This window comes from Buceros rhinoceros, unplaced genomic scaffold, assembly GCF_000710305.1.
Source record: "Buceros rhinoceros silvestris isolate BGI_N320 unplaced genomic scaffold, ASM71030v1 scaffold16088, whole genome shotgun sequence".
NCBI lineage: Eukaryota > Metazoa > Chordata > Aves > Bucerotiformes > Bucerotidae > Buceros > Buceros rhinoceros.
In genome coordinates this window covers 13,061-19,533 of record NW_010427610.1, presented here as the reverse complement: position 1 = coordinate 19,533, position 6,473 = coordinate 13,061, and the positions used below count along the sequence as shown (strand labels likewise).

The 6,473-nt window shown below is 53.0% G+C and overlaps 1 protein-coding gene across 1 annotated transcript in view; it reads left to right on the top strand.

Annotated features, from left to right (window-relative positions):
- Positions 1–6,473, top strand: part of LMF1 (lipase maturation factor 1) — a gene marked incomplete at its 5' end in the record, with an annotated part of 62,653 nt that overhangs the window by 43,712 nt on the left and 12,468 nt on the right. The window lies entirely within an intron of this gene.

Genomic DNA, 6,473 nt, shown 5'->3' with positions numbered 1-6,473 from the left:
TGGGTTCAACTGAGAGAGGGAGATTCAGATTAGAGAGAAGGAAGAAATTTTTGATGCTGAGGCTGGTGAGACACTGGCCCAGGTTGCCCAGAGAGGTTGTGGGTGCCTCATCCCTGGAAGGGTTCAAGGCCAGGCTGGACCTTGGGGCTCTGAGTAACTTGGTCTAGTGGAAGGTCCCTGCCTGTGGCAAGGGGCTGGAACTAGATGATCTTTAAGGTCCCTTCCAACCCAAACTGTTCTGTGATTCACTGTGCATGGTGTCACCCTCCCGCCATACTCAGCCGAGCACCCAGTTCGGGACGGATGTAGCTGATGGGAAGGTGCAGAGGAGGGACCCGCAGAAAGAACAGAGGTCTCCTACGGCAGCAGAGCAAACAAACACTGCAGTAACATCCCCATGCCAAAACCAGTTTGGAATAGGTGAAAACCTACTACCGGCAAGGAGCAATCTGTCTTCAATGTCCCTGTGGAGAGGGGGAGAAATAATGGATGAAATGGCAGAATATGATTTAATCTCAGGAAAATTCAGGTTAAGCATTAGGAAGAACTTCCACCCCTTGACACTGCATTGTGTTAGTGCAAAGACATCCTATTTCCACAGAAGCTGGAGACAGTTGTTAAAGCTTCGTCTGTCCTGCAGCCTCTGATGGCTCTGTTTGACGTCTCGTTTGCAGTGAGCATTTGCAGGAGCCCAGCCGTCACGACCCAACGCTGAGCCACGCTGTGCCGCTGGTACAGAAAGCACTAGTTTTTGGCAGGTTGTGGGTGGATTCAGCATTGTTAATAAACAGCAACCAGAAAACAAAATACTGCTCATAGTTCTGGGGCTTCAGGTTGGTCAGTTTTCCTGGCCTTGGACTTTACAAAGCCAGTCGTTTATCGTCCCAAAGATTTGCTCTTCACCAGTGGGCAGCAGTGGAAAGCCTTCAGTGCTTGGAATATTACAGAAAAATCAAAGGGAAGGCTCTGCCCCTCCTTCCTGTGGCATGAAGGGTATTTATTCTGATTGTTTGGCGGAGGTGAAGGCACGCTCTTGGTGCTTACCAAATAATAACTACTCAAAAAATAACAAAGCTAATGCCGTCTTCATATTGTTTGTTAAAGCCCAGTCTTGAAGCTGCTCCAAAAGTCTCTGAATGTTGGGACTGGTGCAGAAGCTGCTCAGACTGGTGGCCTCTGTCACTGTGTCCTGCAAACTGTCAGCAAACCCACCGCAGGGCAGCGTCTGCGATGCACTGAGCTGCAGACACGAGGTGTAAGCTTTTCAGCTGCCTCCCTAAGAGAGGAGAGAAACCTCAGCGAGGGGATTGATGCTCTGAGCATCGCCCCTGGCTGGTAACAGGGAGTCGCGCTGGAGACTTCACGTTACCGCGCACACACTGGAAGAACTGAGAAGAAATAACTCCGTCTGTAGAGAAAGCAGATTATTATTTTTGGAAAATATTTTATTCAAGCCTCTGTTATCTCGGTCTTCCGGCCAGAAGGTGCTTTTGGGACAAAGCCACATGGCAGCAGAGGGGAAGAGGAGGCGTGTGTAAGGTAATAAACCTGGACCTCGTGTGCACTGTACTAAGAGCAGCCTTTTACATTTCCTTTCTTCCCCCTTCTAAAGACCCAGGCCTCAGTTCACTTCCCTTTTCCGTTGCAGCATTCCCCCCATTTGGTCCGTGTTCAGCGTGGAAGAGTTTTATTTCCATGTTTTAACTGTAGTCACTTGTCTCCCTGTGAACATGAATAATTTCAGCCCCCGAGCTGCGTTCAGACACCCCCAGGTTGGATGACGGGCAGACTCAGCTCGGGGGGTAACACTGCCGTAGAAGAGTCCAGAAACCCGCAGAGGACCGATAGCCTATTTTGTGTGGACTCTATAAATACCGCGGGAGACCTTGGCTGTGCAGGGAGCGATATTGTCTGCAGTGGCTATTGTATCTCCCTGTCTAGACTTAGTCGGGAACAAAGTGACTTTTCTTTCCCAGCCCGGAGGTGATACGGGAGCTGTGCCAGGTGCATGATTTCCCCGTAAGATCTATCAGCCGGTTCCCAAAGTCTTGCTCCACCTTTTATCCCTCGGCCTGGACCTGCTGCTCCCTGGGCTGCCCCCACCTCCTCCAGGGACCGGCTGCCTTCCCAAGCTTTTTCTCATAGGCTGGGCTAAGGGATGGCTTTGAGTGAGGCTTGAGAACCTGCCCCTGCTGAAACACTATACGTTGAGCCAGACCTGGGGGGAAACGCTTGACTCCTTGGGAACCTCTTAGAAAGAAGAGGATGTGGTTATTGGAGATAATGAGAAGTGATGTGACCTGCCGTAGCCTTTGACCTTCCCCAGTCGGGGAAGTCGCTCGGGTAGCGAGACAGCAGCAAACGGCCATGAGCTGGGATATCACAAGAAAGCCAAGGGTTGCGTTAGTTATGCCCTCTTTTCCGTGGGACATGGATTATCTCCAGCTGATAGTTTAAGTGCCTTCAACAGCAACAGTTGAAGGCGCTCAGTGACAGAAGTGGAAGCATCTCTGTAAAGAGCAGTGTGAATATTGGGTGGAAGCATCCCGGGCGGTGGCGTTCCCGCTCTACATCCCGCCATGGTGAGGCTGGGACGTGAAAAACGCCCCTTACGACATAGCCCAGGAAACGTAAACCTCCCCTGCCTCTCTGTCATCTGCCCTCGCACACCGGCATGAAACCATGCAGGGCTCCCACCATGTGAAATAATAACGCTGGGCTCCCGTGCCAAGTTTCCAGCTGTTTCCACATGTGTATCTCATAGTTACCTCCTCCTGTGCGCCTGTGCCAGGACCGAGATTCAATAAAATGCCACACTAATCCACAGTCCCTTTTCATTAAATGACCAATTAAAGCTAGAGGAAAAGGTTCTTATTATTGTTATTGCAGTTGGGAACATGTTCCCTGTAGCACCGGGTGGGTTTATGTGTATTTTTTTGCTGTGATTATATTCTCTTCTTCTTCCTTATCTCTGCAGAGTTTTGTCGCTACTGCATCTGGTTTGCCCCCAGCTCCTCACTGTTGCCTGACTTAGTCGTGATTTGTTTAAATTCTGTTACTAAACGCTTCTGTACAACCTATTCAGGGTGATAATGCTGTGTTTATACACTGGTAGAGCGCATAGGTGGGGAGGTCAGAGCATATCAACAGCTGGAGAGAGGTCACAGGGCAGCGTGGCTCCCGGGAGGTGCTGATACCTGCGTGATGCTCAGCTCCTCATGCTGGGCCTCGTGCGGGTGGGAAGGATCAAAGCCCCGTCCCGCAGCCGCATGCGCACGGACAGTCCAGGGGAAGCAGCTCCCCAAGCACCGCACAGGGCTGAAGCCCATCAGGAGCTAAAATCTCATGGGGTCCTAACACCGAGCCTCAGGTCCTCTTTGTTGGTCCACTGTGTTACACCTCAAACCTGATTTTCGGAGGACTCAAGTGCTGGTGCAGACTGGAAAGACAGTTAAAGATGCTCTGGTTTGCTGGAGAGCGGCGCCCGCTGCCTTTCTGGGGGTCTGCATGGACCCCCGCGCGCACAGGAAGGGCTTGGCTTTGGGGAAAAGGGACTGTTGCTTTGGGAGCCTTAACCTCTGCTCGAGCTGCCTCGCTGTGTTGGGTTGGTGATGGGTTTTCTATGTGTTTAGGTTCCTTAGTTGCTTTCTCTGCTAAAACAGAAAGAAAACTCTCAAAAGATAAAGGAGAGTCACGTCCACGTCCATGGTGGGCTGCGCCTCCCCGGATGGGATGCTCTGTTCGGGGTCAGACAGTGAGCTGTGCAGCTCTGGGCACGTTTCAGCATGCTCCAACCAGCACCTTGCACAACAGGCTGTGCGGGTCACTGGCTCCCCAGTAATCCCAGCACGGGTATGGCATGGGCCCTGCGTGGCACGAGGGGAGCTGCAGCCCCAGCTTTTGGAGGGCGGGAGGCAGGTGTGGGAGTCTTGGTCTGTGTCTGGATGGAGACAGAGGAGCCTGGTGACCTGCATCGCTGGTGCAGGGTCAGTCCCCAGCTGCCTGTCTCTGTGCTCAGTGAAGATCCAAAACCTAAAGCTGAACCCAGTACGTGTGTCCATCTTTCCTGGCTTTTTTATTAAACCATTGGATGGTCCAAGCTGTGACTCTCCTGTTTTACATGCTCAGAGCTGGCAAAAGCGGAGCACACCCCCAGCTGAATCCCTCCCACCCTGACAAACGCAGGTCTGGGTCTCACCAGATCCAAGGACAGAGGAACTGTCACCTTCCCACCCTGGGGTGTGATGCTGCTCTGGACGCAGCCCAGATCTCCCGGACTCTTTATTTTTCCCTGCCTTTGCCACCGTATCACTTTACAGAGTAATGAGTTAAACAGCATGGTCGTTAGTGCAGCTCGGCTCCTGCGTGCTCCGAGCATCAGCAGCGTGCGATATCTAAGCCTTCGTGCTGGGGGGAGTGTGGGGGGCTGCACCGGCTGGAAATTTCTCACCGCAGACTTTGCTGGGGCCAGACATGTTGTAAATTTTACAAGAAAAACACTTTACAAACCAGAAGTCCAACTCTCATATGCAGGGAGCTGCTAATTAACAATTTGGAGACCATGCAAGCCAGGGAGCCGATTCCACCGTTACCGAACCTCATGGTTTAGAGTCAGGCTTTGAAGGTTTGGGGTCCTCCTTAAAGCTCTAGCTCCAGGAGTCTGGTGATTTCTCTTTCCATTCTTCTGCTTCTCCGCAGCTTGCACACAGTAACCCTCACAGCTCCCAGGCCCTCCTAGAAATAGCCCATAAAATCATAGAAGGCACTTGAAAAAGGGGTGTCCAGGGAACCACAGGACGTTGAAGGTCTGACTCGTGATATTTGAATGTCTGCAAATGCTGTCGCACCTCTTGGGAGATCCTCACTCACAGCCAAGGATGCCCCAGGCTGCAGGTCCCAGCATGGCACCCACCTTCCCAAAGCTCGGCCTGAGCTGAGCATCTTGGGCATCACCGACAATGTCGAGGGGCACGGAGTGGCTCAGCATGGTGGGGAGTCTTGGTGTGAGTTGTCCCACGGGAACGTGACATGGTCAGGCCCTTGGCAGGGACGCTGCCAGCTTTTCCTGCAGCCCTGCCAGCCCTGGCAGTTACGGGGAGACTCGCAAGGTTTGTGTTCGATATCTTGCGTGATGCCACAGTGGCCTCGGTCCCGCAGGGACTGAGGTTGCCCTGTCCCGCCTTGAGAGCTGCCACCATCTCCTCTGTGCTGGGAAGGGGACCGGGAGATGGAAGACAGGGTGTCAGTGGAGAGAGGGGCACACCAGAGGTTAAACAGGGCTTTAAGTTGGGCAGAGCACGGGGATGGTGGTGGGTAACATCCCTGGCTCCTCCATCCACCCGAGTTGGTGGTGGAGGTGGAAGGAGCCGCACGTGAAAGCAGGCAGGTGGGAAGAGTGATCTTTTCTATAAAGTCGTTGGCTGAAATAGCTGTGGTTTTCCTCTAAATGGTGATGAGCGCGGGTCAGAAACGCCGCGAGGGAGAGCTGCCGCTTGACGAGCCCTTCCACCAGCCTTTGGTGTTTTCCATCGCTCCTCTGTTTCCCTTAGCAACGGAAATAACAAACTTCTCCATTCGAAAAGCTTCGTGGAGGAACTTTGCCTCGATGTTCTGCATTAGTCACAGCCCTGCAGGTACAGCTGCCCGGTTTCGCTTTCCCACAGTGTCCCCTGCTGCTTGCGTTAAAAAGTCCATTTAGGTACACGTTCAAAATAGGAAGAGAGAAAAAAAAAACATCTTAATGGAAGTAGATGTCACCAGAAGGGGAAATGCTTTTTCTGGAGCCTCAGCAAGAATCCCTGCGTAGGGCGCGAGGCGCTTGGATTCCTGGAGGGAGGTAACTGCAGAGCCCAGCTGACACTGCAGTTCCCGAGAGCCGTGTGATGAAGGGCACAGCACGGGGTGTTAAGAGGTTAGATGAACAGAAATCAAGGAGAGAAAGGGGTCAGGAAGAGAGGAGTCCCTCCCTTCTGCTGTGTCTCTGAAAGCAGCCTGGCTGAAGGTGGGGGATGGATCAGCATTTCAAAATGGACTTTGTTCTTCCTCTGTGGAGCTCGCTGCTGAAAGAAGCGTCTAAAACCAACATTCAGGCTTCAGAGCAGGCAGGAACACCTCCAGCTATGGCAGATACGTGTACAGCCAAAGAGACTTGGGATCCAAGGTGGAACAGGAGCCTCAGCTGCTGGGTGTGGGGAGAACTGGGGGTGGTGGGTGCCCTGTTCCCAGGAGAGGACTCTGTGTGCACTACACGTCTCCCTAGCCAGCAGTGCACCGTGCTTTCCTGGTAGCACCAGTTGTGGGCTTCTCCCTGGCACTGGGACAAAAGAGTGCCATGGGCTTGGCAGGGGTGTGCCCCCCTGGGCATCACTCCTTGAGCAAAGGTCACTGTCCGGGCTGGGTGGAGGTGGAGATGCATCTTTGGCTGCCATCTAGTCTCTAACCCTGAGCTAAGGCCACTGGCCATGGGCACGCTC